Source organism: Rhinolophus sinicus, chromosome 16 (genome assembly GCF_057876585.1).
Source record: "Rhinolophus sinicus isolate RSI-liver-muscle chromosome 16, RSI-T2T, whole genome shotgun sequence".
Classification (NCBI taxonomy): domain Eukaryota; kingdom Metazoa; phylum Chordata; class Mammalia; order Chiroptera; family Rhinolophidae; genus Rhinolophus; species Rhinolophus sinicus.
This window is the reverse complement of record NC_142516.1, coordinates 120,363,524-120,379,085: the sequence shown is the minus strand read 5'-3', so window position 1 is coordinate 120,379,085 and position 15,562 is coordinate 120,363,524. Positions and strand designations below refer to the sequence as shown.

General features: G+C 35.1%; 1 long non-coding RNA gene across 2 annotated transcripts; it reads right to left on the bottom strand.

Annotated features, from left to right (window-relative positions):
* Positions 1-2,821: 2,821 nt before the first annotated feature.
* LOC148755101 (uncharacterized) lies at positions 2,822-14,944 on the bottom strand. Of its 2 annotated transcripts, XR_016019387.1 has the most exons (4): positions 14,321-14,944; positions 6,922-7,058; positions 5,501-5,571; positions 2,822-3,406 (listed from the first exon to the last, which is right to left on the bottom strand). It is a non-coding gene; the product is annotated as an uncharacterized LOC148755101 (long non-coding RNA). The 2 variants fall into 2 exon arrangements; XR_016019386.1 differs by having other exon boundaries at positions 2,822-5,571.
* Positions 14,945-15,562: the final 618 nt, after the last annotated feature.

Sequence of the window (15,562 nt, the reverse complement as noted above, 5' to 3'; positions counted from 1 at the left end):
CTGTTAACTCCTCTTGCTTTTGTCAAAACTTTGTTGTTCGGTTAGATCCTTGAAGTAAGATCATGAAAAATCATTAAAATGCAAACAATGATAAAGGTAAAAAGAAAAAGCATAGAAAACATATATTTACTCAAATGAAAAGGAGTGTATTTGATAATAAAGATACTACTATGAAAGCAGAGAATTCAGATGATACAGAAACAGACCCCTGAGAAGTTATTAATTTAAACAACAGTAAACAGTAGCTTCATAGGTAGCGTGGATTCAAGAATTCCTTGGTTAAAATTCTGCATTGTTCAGATTAATTATGATGATGATAAAAACAACAATACCAAACCTTGATTGTATACCACGCACTATTGTAGGCATTTTACACTTGACATAGGTTAATTGTTAATTACTCATGACAACCTTATTGAGTAAGTATTTTTATACTCATCTTATAAATGATAAAATTGAAATGCAGTCTGGTTATAAATATGCCCAGAGTCACAGAGCTAATGAATAACAAGATTAGGATGGAAACCCAGGTCAGTCTGACTTCCAAGCACCAAACAACTGTGTCTTTATAATTCTTCATAGTTTGTTTTAGATTTACTTTTGTGCTCCTACCCCAGATGTATAGCTCAAAATATAATACACAACTATAAAAGTAAGGGTCATTTTTAAATGAAAAGGACCAGAGTAATTTTACAGGGTTTTTTTTAAAGACCTCTTAACAAAGAAACACTAGTCAGGTCTCACTTGAATCAATTTATGTAAAAAAACCAAAAACATAAGGAGGCACTCCTGTCACCACTGTCACTAAATAGGGAATGAAAATAAATCTAAATTTGCATATTTAAAATTTCAACAGAATCAAACAAAAGCAGTTATTATACACAGCTAGAAAACAGAAATCACCATATGAACAAATGCTTTAAATACAATGCATAAATTTAATTTGAAACAGCTTTTTCTTAATGATTAAATCCTAATGGAAAAATAAAATTAAAAAACATAACTAAAGAACTGTGCTATGTTTTTTTAGAGAGATTAAATAGACATCAGTATTTTGCATTCTAACATATAGATTTATTGCAGCACAACTAAAATTGTTGAGAGAACTATTGGTGAAAAATAAATGGCTAATAATGTCAAATATTTTCAAAGGTAATAAGGGTGGATTCAGCCTAACAGATTTGGAAACATGAATATAGTGCAACAACAATCAAAATCATGCAATGTTAAGTCATCATAGTTTGAAATATGAACCCGATCTATAATAGAGACAAAACAGACAGAGGTCAAGGGATAACTGCTTCATACACTGTTCCAAATAGTTACCTAACAAATTAGAAAGAATAAACTTAGATAGATAAACACATGAGGCCCAAACACTGCAATAAATTCCAACTATACCAAAGAGGAAAAGCCTTTAAAAATAAACTGAAGAGTACCTTATTTATCCCATATGTGGAGAGAACAATCACTGGAGAAATGAAGGTTGTTACCAAGAATAAGGTAGATTAATTGGATATACTTTTAATCTTTTTATTTTCATGCAATAAAATGTAAAAAGAAAATTTCTAATGTAGACTAGATGTGTTACAAATATAACCTGATAATAGAGTCCCCCCAAAATATGTGAGGAAATAAATGATTATGTAAGTCAATAACCACGTGCTACTTGATGAATGGTCCCAAAGTGCAGGGTCAAGAAAATATAGACTAAATCATGTTTTTCTTAAAAAAAAAAAAATCATAGTTGTATTAAAAAAAAAAAAGAAAAAGGCAAACCCAACAAACTTAACATCTTCCTTAGAGACATATTAAACTGGAAGAAATTTTAAAAATTGTAAAACTGAATCTTAAGTCTTTGGGGAGAGGGAGAAGATATACTTTACACATTAATGATAGAACTATAAATGGTTATATTTTTCTGGAGGGTAATCTATAACATGCTCTGTGATCTATCACCCATTTCCTCTGTCTGAGGAAGGAAACTAACTTATGTAGTAATTTGCGGTGCAGTATTACCTATAATGGGGAAAATTTGCATCAGTTCAAATGCCCCAAAATATTTAAATGTTCAGTAAACCATGGTATATTACGATATACAAATTAAAATGACAAGTGGAGGATGTAATACGTGGATATGTTTCTATGAGCTAAAGTAAAATAAAACAATTCGAACCCATGATAATATTGCAAAATTATATAGAAATATCTGATCCAGATCAGGAAAGGATTTTGATTAATAGAAAGGACGTGACACTGTTCATTAAATTCCTTTACCTTTTTTTTCAAAGAAAATGCAAACAATTACAATAATGATGTACAACATTTATAGAACATTTGCTATGTGCCAGGCATTGTTCTGTTTGTGTTTGTACATATATTAAATTTTTTTATCTTTGCAACAATCCTATGTACTGGATACTATTTTTAAGCTCCATTTTATGGATGAAGAAATTGAGAATAGTCAAATAAATTACTCCAGGTTACACTGTTTAGCTTAACTGTTCCAAAGTGACAGTGTCTTCAGAATAACTTAGATGATTCTATTAGCTGGTTGCTTTAACTTCCCCCCAAATTCTGGGACTTACATCTCTTGTTAATATTCCCATTCATTCCTCTAGAGTGAAAAAAGAAAAGTAGGAACTGAAAATCTCAAGAGCATTCCAAGAAGTCAAAACAGTGAATTATTGAATACAGAATTTGAAAGGAGAAAGAAGAACCATATCCGTAAAAAGTTTATTTAGGGAGATCAATATAATAATGAAATAGTAAAGATATTCTGGTATTCAAAAGGGAGTCTTTTCCACAGCCACCTCTCCACTACAGACACACACACACACACACACACACACACACACACACACACAAAACCATCTCCCTCTTCATCCCTTGATTCAACAAATTGCTCACATATATACCCACTGGCCCCCCAAATCCCAAGGTTTTGAGAAAATCAAGCAGTGCCCTCTCAGTAAAAGGTTAGAACTCCTCAAAAAAGTCCTCATGAAATATGGAACTAAAGGGTAAAAGGACTGGTCATTTCAATGCTCAGAAAATGGACTAAGAAATCCACTGCTTTTTTTTTTTTTATTCGTTTCAGGTACACAAGACAAAGTAATACTTAGAAGCTTATCATTTATATCCCTCACACTGTGTGAACCCCCCTCCCCCCATCCGCTATCCCTCTGACATTGCACACAGCCATTACATTTCCACTGTCTCTATTCCTAATGCTGTACTCCACTTCTTGTAAGTGTATACATACATATATATACATAAAATTATAGTTGGCATTCATTATTGTTCATCTTCAGCTTCAGGTTTACAGCGCAGTGATCAGGCATCTACATCATCCCTGAGGTGGTCTCCCAAATGGGACAAGTGTCCATCGGATACCCTACAAAATCTTTACAACATTATTGATTACATTCCCCAAATTAATTTTCAAAACCCCGTGGCCATCTTGTGGTTACTGACTGTTTTCTAATCCCCTCACCTACATGGATAGACCTAGAGAACATTATGTTAAGTGAAATAAGTCAGACAGAGAAAGACAAATACCATATGATCTCACTGATATGTGGAATCTAAAGAAAAGAATAAGTGAATGAACTAATCAGAAACAGTTTTGGAGACCTAGAGGAAAAACTGAGGGTTGCTAGATGGGTGGGGATAAGGGGGAAATCCACTGCTTTTAAATGGGGAAATTTTCCTAATTCGATTGATTCCAAACCTTGTGTAGGTTGACTGTCCCGAGGTAAGCCTGACCTGTCAGACTTCTTTGTTGCTGCTTAATTGAATTATTCCTTATCTTTCATTCAGAGACCAAGGTGAATTGGAAACTGGGAGATCTTTGAAACTGCTTTTTAAAAACATCATATACTGTTGACATGTCTTCTTTTTTGTACCCCAGGTAAAAATGATAAACCAAGGAAAATAAATAAAGTTAAATTCAATCTCAGGTTCGTGGACCCATTGTGGATAATTATGAGTACATATTATCTACATGCATGTGCTGAAGCTCTGTGGACCATGAAAATAGGATTTATAATAAACCCATGGCTAGTATTTCACGACAACAGCCATAAAGCAAAGACTTAAAAGGTTTCATCATTAGACTAATTGTAATTAACTTGATCCTTCAATGTAACAAAATCCTTCTATCTGCTTTCCCAAGCTATTATTCCTTACATTCAGCATATTGGTTTGTCTATCATTAAATATTCATTTTCTACAGTGCTTTTTGGAAGGCAAACAAAGCAGTCACTTTACTGTTTTATATTGATTCCTGGGTTGTCCTTGGGAAAAGCTTTCAGTAGGTTAATTGGTTTTGAATGACACTTAGGTTTACCACATGACTGGCAACTATATTTTTCTTCTTAGTTCAAACATGGAATGTTAGATCCTTATTTTTTCATCTAGTCTACACTCTCATTATTAATGAAGACCTGAAATTATACTGAACTGTAACTGAACTCTATCTATTTACAAGAATATTAAAATAAGAAACAGGACTATATCACATGCTTTTACCAGGCATGATTTTAATTGTTTTAAAAAGAAGTTATGCAACCAATGAAGAATGGAGCCTTCAGGGAGCCCTGAAGCTTAGGGCTTCAGGTATATTTTTGCCTTCTTTGGGAATGAACTAAATAGTTTTATTTAGCTGAGAAGGCCCTTTATCAAGATTTACTTACAACTGGTTTAAACCTGAGCTTGTGGTTTATAGAATCTTCCAAAACAGCCTCAGTACCTTTTTACAGGACAGTTTTCACAGATGTATCCAAGTTCTTGTGAGACCCATTTGGCTTGAATATATATGTCTTTTCTTCCATAAAGTAGATTTATATGAAATAGTGCCCTCTACAATCTCAAATATGTTAATTACATATTTGATGTGGTAAATATTTAAGAGAGGCCAATTATTATCATGGAAAAAAATACATAGATACATGTAATAGTAACTTTCTTTGTTTTCCAGCTTTACGGAGAGATAATGAACGTATAACATTGTATAAGTTTAAGGTGCATGTGTCACTTTCTTTTTATTATAGCTAATCCAAAAATGTTTATGAAATAGATACTATGTTCTCTATGTGCTTTATCATTTGCTGCTACTACTCTAAAAAATCCACTGTACAAAGTGTAAAGCAAAGGATGAAATGTAGTTCTTGTCCTAAATGAGCTAATAGATATGATAACTATTTGGAATTCATGTAAAGCATTTTCTTCCATTTCTTTATCCTCTTAATGGATTACTTTATTATTTAGGCTCCGTATACCCATTTTCTTACTCTGGTTGTGATCCGAAATTGCAAGTAACCTGTGAAATATCCTTCATTTTCCTCTATCACCAAAATTCCCTTAAGAATTTCAATAATTATTTTTATGACGAGCATTGTCCTTAATGTACATTTTACCAAACCAGTCATTCAGGAACTGTCACCATAGTAGTATTCATCAAAGAACTTGAAAGCTAAATCATTTCAAGTGCAGTTACCTGAGGTTCTAGGTTCTAAGCCCTCCTCCTTCACTGCTCCGGGCAGTGCCAGTGATTAGGAATCCAGTTATCTATGAGCAATGAAACAAGTCATGGTGTTCAGGACTTTATCAAATGCACTAACATAAAAGATTATTTTTTAAAGTGGTCATCTGTATTTTCGATTTTGGTAATGGCAGAGCAGCTTGTATCAGACTAGACCTTCTGCAGGAAACAATTATACTCTATGAAAAAAATATAAATAATGTCTATTGGAAGGCATTGCAGAGTGACCAAAAGCAGGCAGAAACTAGAGGAGAGTCAAGTCTTGTAAGAAGAGAACTATATATGACTTTTTAATTGAAGATACTGCCCTGTGATGAAGAATAGCTAAAACACAGGCAGAAAAATACAGTCTTAATGGCTCGAAGAGTAAAAGGACAGAATTTGGGGTACGTGATAAAGTAGATGCACTCATGAGAAAACCCTCAACACGCAAGGAATAAAAGGGAACTTCCTCAACCTGATAAAGGGTATATATGAAAACACTTTAGCTAACATCATACTTGATGGTATAGGGGAGGAAAATAAACTTTCTCTTTACCCTCTTAGTTTCAGTGGCTAGTGTCTGGGGCCTGCAAATTAAACTGACAAAAGACAGATTAACAGGTGAAAAGAACACCCGTGTTATTGATGTTAATATTTTTGTGTGCATGGGAACATCACAGAAAAGAAGTGATGATCCAAAGGAGTGTTTAGACTTGGGTGCGTATATACCATCTTAACAAAGGGCGATAGATCGTGAAGAAGTAACTAGACTTCTAGGAAATGGAGTTTGGGCTTCTGGGATAAATTGGAGGAAAGTAACCAGGAAATATATGGGAGAAACTAATGTGAGATAAGGGTTATTTTAGTAAGGTTTGTTTATGCAGCCTCATCTTGGTGCTGGCCCTCCATCTCTGGTGCTATGGGTTGCTCTCCTCTTCCTGGTACAAGACGCAGGGGGAGACAAGAGGTGTCATTTCTGTCAATGACACCTTCACAAAGGGAAAGGAATGCCCTGCATGTAGGCAGATAAGGGGAGGGATGAAGACTTTTCCTCATTTGTTGATTCTCGATTGTCTTTAGCTCAAAATAATCCTCGTGCCAAAATGGCACATTTTGTACCCCTTCACCTGTGAAAGATTGCTTTCTCCTAAGGTTGGAGACAAGGCAAAAATGTCCACTCCCACTTTGCCTCTATTCTACTGGTAGTCTGACCAGTTTGAACAAAAGATAAAACAATTAGAAGAAGGAAAATGATTCCTATTTGCCGGTAATATAGTTGTTTGTATGAAACAACTTAAGAAATCTTCAAAAAGTTACTGGAACTAATACATATTTTAGCAAGATTTCAGGACATAAAGTCAATATCAAGAACCATTTGTTTTCCACATACTCACAGGAAACAAGTCTGAGAATCAAATTAAAGAAAAAATCTATTGGGGCGGCTGGATGGCTCAGTCAGTTGGTTAAAGCGCAAGCTCTCAACAACAAGGTTGCTGGTTCAATTCCAACATGGGATGGTGGGCTGTGCCCCCTGCAATTAAAGACTGAAAAACGGTGACTGGACTTGGAGCTGAGCTGCACCCCCCAACCACTAGATTGAAGGACAACGACTTGGAGCTGATGGGCCCTGGAGAAACACACTGTTCCCCAAAATTCCCCAATAAATAAATAAATAAATAAATAAATAAATAAATAAATAAATAAATAAATAAATAAGAATATATCAATTAACAATAGTATTAAAACATAAAATACTTAGGGACAAATTTAACAAAATACATGCAAAATCCCAATGCTAAAAATGATAAATACTGTTAAGAACAATTACATAACACCTAAATAACTATAGAGGTACAATATATTCACGTTTTGGAAGACTCAATATTGTGAAAATGCCAATTTTTCCCAAACTGATCTAGAGATCTAATGTAATTCTAACCATAATCCCAGCAGACATTTTTGTAAAAGTGACAATGTTCTCAACGTTATGTGGAAATACAAAGAATCTAGAATAGCTAGAGCATAATGAAATAAAAGGATAAAACTGGAGGATTTATACTGCTTAATTTCAAAACTTAATATACAGTTATGGCAATCAAAAATTGTAATGTTAGCAATAAACTCATAGATCAATGGAACAGAATAAAGAGCAGAAATAGTCCAATACCTATATGGTTATTTCATTTTGGACAAAGGTATCAAAGCGATTCAGTGAAGAAAGGAAAATCTTCAATAAATTATGCTGGAAAATTGAATATCTGCATGGAAACAAAAGAACTGTAACCTGTACCTCATTAATTCAAGATAAATCATAGAGATAAATGTAAAGGATAAAACTATAAAGATTCTAAAGGGAAAACATAAATATATCGTTAAAACCTGGGGAAAGGCAAAGACTTCTTATATAAGACAGGAAAAGAAAAAAACATAAAATAAAAAAAAATTGTTAAATTAAACTTCCTCCAAATTAAAAACTTCTCATTAAAAAGCACAAGAAAATGAAAAGAAGTGACAGGCTGCAAGATGTATGTAAAATACATATCTGACCAAGGACTTGTATCCAGAATAAAAAGATAATTACTACAACTCAATAATAAAAAGACAGCAATCCAAGAAAAAAAGTGGATAAAAAAATTTTATGAGAAACACAACAAAGAAAGTTTTAAAAATGTCAAATCAGCACATAATGAAGTGCTCAATATTATTAGTAATCAGGGAAATGTAAATAAAAGCTGTGAGATACTACTGCATATCCAGTTATAATGGCTAAAATTAAAAATACTGAAAGTATCAAATATTGGCCAAGATGTGCAGGAAGTAGCATTCCCACATATTGCTAATAAGATCCAAAATGGTACAGCCATTTTCAGAAAAGATTTGATGACTTATTATAAAGTTAAACATACAAATTATTCTATGACTCAGAGATTATATTTCTAAATACTTACCAAAGAGGAATGAAAACATACATCCAGAAAAGGCATGAATAAGAATTTTCATAGCCACCAAAAACTGAAAACAACCCAAATGCTCATTAACAGGTGAAGGGATAAGCAAATTGTTGTATATTCAAATAGTAGAAAACTATCCAGAAGGAAAGAACTACTAATACACCCAAAACCATAAATGAATTTCAGAAATTATGCTGTGTGAAAGAAAGAAGCTAGGCACAAAGAGTACACACTATGTGATTCCACTTACATGAATTTCTTGAATAGGTGGAACAATCTGTGCTGAAAATCTGTGGTGTAAAAAATAAATCAAAGATGAAGAAAAACTAGAAGACCATTTGTCTCTGGTGTGGTGAAAATGGGAAGAGGCATAAGGAACTTTATGGAGTGAAGGAAATGTTCTAAATTTTGATAGAGGTGTGGGTTATATGGAAGTATGCATTTGTCAAAACTTATCAAACTGTATACATTATGGATGGATTGTGTGTGTTCCCCCCAAATTCACATGTTGAAATTCTAACCCCCAAGGTGATGTTATTAGATGGAGCGTTTGGGAAGTGATTAGGTCATGAGAGTGGAAGTCTCATGAATGGAATTCATGCCCTTATAAAAGAGACCCCAGAGAGCTCACTCACCCTCTTTCTGCCATGTTATACAATGAGAAGTCAGCCACCTGCAAGCTAAAGGAGGGCTCTTACCATACGTGACCATGCAAGCACTCAATGAGCTTAGATTTCTAGTCTCCAAAGTATGAGAAATAAGTTTGGTGTTTATAAGCCACTCAGGCTATGGTACTTTGTCATAGCAACCCTAAGACAATATATTTAAGATTTGTGCATTTCATGGTATTTAAATTTTACCCTGAAGACAAAAGAACCCAAAACAAATACTTAACTCTAGTAGGTTTTCTTTTCTCAGTGGGTTAGCAATTCCAAGACAACTCTCTGTGCATTCTAGACTTGAGCAAATGTATAAATATATTGAGGCTAATGAAAGCCAGGTTTTTCATTATTGGTGAAGGGAGTTAGAAATATTGAAAGGGGGAAGAATAAACTGTATCCTGTGGGAATGGCTTGGAATTGAAGGTATAAATATTAACACATGGCTTTTAATATCTAGATGTAGATTTATAGATGGTAACAGACTTAATGTTTGTGTCCACCCCTCTCCAAATTCATATAAGAAAACCCTAATCCCAATGTGATGGTATTTGGAGGTGGGGCTTTTGGGATGTGATTCGGTCATGAGGGTGGAGCTGTCATGAGTGGGATCAGTGCCTTCATAAGCAGAGGACAGAGAACTAGCCCTCTTTCCACCGTGTGAGGTCACCACAAGAAGATGACTGTCTGTAAACCTAAAAGAGGATACTCACCAAGAACCTGACAATGCTGGCACCATGATCTTAGATTCCCAGCCTCCAGAGCAGTGAGAAATAAAAGTTTGCTGTTTGAGCCTCCCAGTGCAAGGTGGTGATTTAACATTGCAGCCCAAAATGGCTAAGATATAGATACAGGCAGTGATAGTTATAGATATGGAAATAAATCTAGATGTGTGTATATTTGTATGTTTTATGTAAGTGTTAAGTATGTTTAAGTTTGTGTATGATTTCCTAGATTTGTCCTCTCAAAGGCCTTAGAAGTGCCCCTAGCACAGAACACAATTGTTATCCAGATCATTGTTTCTAAATACCTTTTCTCCATTAAATGGAACCTGACTTCCTTAGAGAAATGCTGATTCTAAAACTGGGGCAAGAGAAGTGTAAGATGAGTCAGGAACATCTTATTGGAGCTGGAAGGATATGCTCAAAATATGATGAACACAAATCAAAAGATATAGAAGTTGGCATTAAGTGGCTCTGACTCACCAAAACTGGGACAAACGGAGCATTAATATAGTGATAGTAATGGACTATAACCTATTAAATAAAGTTAGAATTGATGAGTCCATCTTGATATAAATGAAAGAACGAGAAAAGGGAAATGCTTTCTACAGTGCCAACTAATAAATATTGAGGGAATGGAATTAGAAATACATCATGCAATGACTGGAAGTTTCATGAGGAAAGGATATTTACAGTTTTTCCCCACAATATCATTCATTTAAGAGGGAAAAAAATAGGACCTTGACAGTGGAGAAAGCTTCTATACATCATCCTAACCATACGATCAAAATGATCATCACCAATGATGAAATCTAAAAGAAAACCTGCTTCTTACCAATTTTACTAAGCTAAATGATACTATATACATGTAATTCTGTGAAATCAATGAAAAAAAAATCCAAGTAAACTCAAAGTGCTTTGGATGTACTTAAGTGGTTATTGATGAGATAAAAGGATAAAAGGAAATAATTCAAACAAGAATAAATAAATAATTTTGAAGCTTCATGACCTGCTAGAATAAAATCACTATTTTTTTTTTTCTGTCTCATTTTTAAGACATTTGACCTCCAAAATTACTCCACAAAATCCGGTCTTTTACAATTCCCTGTGTCCAGGTCTATCATTATTACCACCTACCGAGTTGCTCAAGATGGAAGCGTGGGAGTTGTCCTTGACATGAATCTCCTTCAGCAGCCATATGCAGTCGTGCACTAAGTCCTGACATTTCTTCCCAAAGAGCTTCTGAATTTTTATTTTTCTTTCCATCTCCTCTGGCATTATCTCAATTCAACAGAAGTCTGCTCAGATGTTCTCCTTAAATTCCCCAAATTTCTTAGTCCCTACAAGTTCATTGATTCAGAATGCAAATCTGATCCCACCACTGCTCAGCTTCCTTTTGATAACTTCTCCATGCTCTCTGAGAAGGAGATCAAATCTTAAACATGGTCCATACGGCCCTGCATAATTGGACCCCTGCCTCCCTATCAAGCTTTTTCCCCTTACCCTCTTACCTTGTGTTCTAGCTACAATGGCCTTTTATCATTTCCACGCTTCTTCCTACCTGCGATCTCATTGATTATGATCCTTAAGCCTAGAATGTTCTTAACCCTTTCCTTGATTGTTACTTATTTAAGAGTCTGAGCTCAGCTTAATAGATCCCCTTCTTAGAGAAATCTGCCCTAATCTCCCAGGCTAGGTCAGGTACTCTGCACTTTTACATTTACCATACTGTGTGAATAAAAAAGAAAAAAAAAATGACAGAAAAAAGAAGAAAAAATGACATTTTTTCCATCACCACAACCATTAAAGAAATCACTTGCCAGAAGCTAACTTTATTTATATTGAGGATAAAATAGATGGACAGAATGAAAAAGCAGAGGATGGGAAGCCAAATTGCTAGGAGCTCTTCAGGATGAGGGGCAAGAAGATCTTGGGGAAAATCCATTTTTCTCAATGGCTAGCTGCTGAGAGCCATATGGAGAATGTAAGGAACAGGAAACAACATTAAAGATCTTTTGTTGTGCAGTAAGAACAGACTCCCCTGGGGTGTTTTTGGAGAGGCTATAATAAAAGTTTGAGTTGCTTTCATTTAATACGTTCTGCTGTACAAACCAAGAGAGTGGCTGGCTTCTATGGGTTACACACATTGAATATTAATTTAATGACTCTCTCTCCTCACCCTGACTTGCATTCAGACTTTTTAAGGTCATGTCCTTGTCTATTTTCCAGGTCATTTTAGCGCTGGTGTTTGTACAGTTAGTAGCAGACGCTGAGTCAATATTGGCTGAAATAACGTGATTTGGGGCACATTACTTAACCTCTCCAGGCCTCGATTAGTGCTGCACTTCATACTTCTCAATTTTTCAATAGAAATAACACCAACTGCAGAGGAGAGAAAAACTTTTACCCCCTAGAAGTCTGGGGTAGCCTGAAGCAGCCAATTACCATTCTGACATTTCTCTGGAATTTCTTTGAAGTTTCATGTTTCATCTTAAAAACTTGTTTCATCTTAAAACTTGTTTAAATTTTACATTCCATACCATTATATATCAGCATTTACTTAAAATGAAAGCAATTTTCCCTCAAATCGTCTAGTAAAAACGAATAGCATTGTACAAATTATCCCCATGGCTATACAAACCTCAACCCTTTTGAGAAACACAAATATTCATTAAGTGATCTATATGGCTCCCTTTTTGCTCAAAGTTTTAGTTAGATTCTTTGATTCTAACAAGTCTAACAACTAATATTTACTGAGTTCCTTTCCTGTTCAAGCCATGGGGGAGAATACAAGGAACAATCAGATAAACTCTGTGCCCTTAAGGAGATTGAACTGTGATGACAAGTCACACAAACGTAAAAAGATGTTATGAGATAGTATAGAGTGAGTACCAAATGAGTAAAGCAGCTTGTCAATACAGAAGAGTTCAGAAGAAGAATTAAGGCCTCTAAGCCTCAATTTCCACATTTGTAACATGGGGTAACAATAGTCACACCTTTTATCTCAGAGGGTGGTTTTAAAATCCAGTAAGATAAAATATGTGCACTTACAAATAAGAAGTAGTTTTATTAAGAGAGCAGGAGCATCTCAGCTGCATGGTGGAAACCTGACATATGGGTCGCAAACCAGTTGACAGGCTAGCATGGGGAATGGCCTTCATGAAGTCATGGAAAGAGAAATACACCACGAAGATACAGAAAACTAAAAATAACATAATCTTTATTGAGCTGAAAGCTCAATTATGAGAGAGATTTCTGAAAAAAGCAAAATATTGCAGGCCTTGAATTCTAAGTTAAGGGATTTAGAATCACTCCTGTGGACTTTATTTTTTTTAAGATAAGCCCCTTTGTATAATTTGGTTCATATTTTGAGACAGCTGGGAACGTTTTGGCACAGACCAAAGGGCTATTTTAAATATTTCAGCTCCTTTAAAGAATATTGAAAGGAGAATTGAAGAAACCAGATAATTGCTTGCAGAGATCAAATGTCAGAATCATAATATTGCTAAAAGAATAAAGGACAATATGGCTGCATTTTTTTATTAAAAACTGAATTGGCACTATGCCAGATGTGTGAGAACAGAATAGAAGTAAATTCAAAAAGGAGTTTCAATCTAACTCTTGATAGGAGGCTAAAAGCAAGTGGACTCCCCATAATTTGGAATAAATTCCAGCATTATTGAATGCATAACACATGGTTCAAATATTAATCTAAAAATAAAATCAGTTCTATGTGATGAGATCTTGACATCTGTAGAAGGCTGAGATTTTGGGGCATGATGTAAGGGAAACAGCACCTGGTGATAATGATAATTCTATATATTTGATGATTTAAATGGTATATTTGAAAATCAAGTTAAAAGACATTGTTAGTATAAAGCATTAGAATGTATTTAATGGAAGCATGTAAATGCAAAAGAAATCCCTATTTTAAGAAGTTTCTATAAAGCATACCTCGTTTTGCAAAACATAAGAAAAACCATAAAACTTAACGTTGAAACCATGTACATTTGAATACTATTAAAATGGCTGCATGTTAATAGTGTGTAAAGCGTGCTACACTTGTGTAGAAAAGGTGAAGAAGAAGACACCTATTTGCCAGTGTATGTATAAAATAAACCTGGAAGGATATAAAACAAACTGTTAATTTTGGTTTGCCTCTAGGACACAGGAGTAAATGGGAGAAATTGCTTTGTACGCCCTTTCGTATTTTTCTTTAATTTGATTCATGTTAGTTATGTAGTCCAATAATCAGACAGACAAATAAATCAAATGATGGCAAAAAAAAGGTAATCTTTGACATGGTTTCTGGAGAGTTGATGTTGATTGTATTAATAAGTAAGCAGTTTACGTCATGCTGTCAGGAGGATAAGATAGTAATCCCTCTCCAGCACATTCATCCCAAACTTTCGCATGTATCGGAATCGCCCGGGGCTTGTTGGAAATACAGTTTGGTCTTACCCTGAAGAATTTCTGATGCACAAGACCTGGGATGGGGCCAAACAACTTCCTGGGCGATGCTGCTGCTGGTTTGGGGACCATATTTTGAGAACCATTGTCCTAGCCGTCACATCAGTAATAAATCACCGGTACTGTAAAACTTCTCTTCACACCCCAAAGCAGAAATAAAAATGTATGATGAGTTAGACTATGGAAAACATAAGCAAAATCTTATAGGTTTAAAATGTAACAGGGCCTGCAGATAACCTTTCCAGGCAAATAGCTTTCCTAAGGTCTTCTCAGTGATCCATACATCAACACCGTGCCACTCACTCAGCTATGTGTTAAGAGTAGTACATACATCTAAGAGCCTGCTCTGCTATCAAGAAGCTTTGGGTCTAATTTAAACAAATGAGAGTCCCTTTTTGTTGATTGATTTAAATGTTTGTCCTAACACTAAGTTACATAGGAAGTATAACTCAAGGAGTTTTATAAGTTTTAGCGTCCCTTGTATTTATTACTCATGAATGTCTACCCAAATTTAGATCTGTCATGCTCAGTGAATAATTTACAGTTTTTTCATGGTAAATCGAAAGCCCATGAAACACAGATGTGCATTTAAGGAAACGGTTACAGCTAAGGTCATATAAGCTTAACTTCTCTCATACTGTTTTTTCATCTAAAATCATAAATACCCCAAGTTTGTTGGTCCACGATGGTAATAATTGCATTTAATATGTATTGAACACTTACTATGTACTAGACATTGAGCACTTACTAATATTTAATATGCATTCATTCATTTATTTTCCACAACAACCCTATGAGATGCGTACTATTACCATTCCTATTTCCAGGTGAGTAAACAGAAGCCTAGAGAGATTAAGAAGCTTTTCCAGGTTAGTCAGTCAGTAAGCAATACAGTCAGGATTTGAATACCTGTGCTTTTCTGGTAATTGCCATGTTATACCGGCAGTTGGAGGTGAAGGTAAATCTTTCTTACCTACCCTTAGTAGGATGTGGCCACGCAGCAGCCTACCCGTCTGTCCCTCGTACCTGCCCCTGAAGAAAGGAGAGTCTGTGAGACAGATCCTTTCAGGGACTTTGCTTCACCTTTGTGTTTGCACCTCATGTCTCCCTGTTTGGCCCCAAAAAGATGGCTGGTCAGCCAATGACGAGTAAGATTCCCCACGGGGTGGGGGGAGACAACTCAAGCCAGGCACAGTCGAGTGAGGACCAACAGGAGAACCCATGGGATTCATA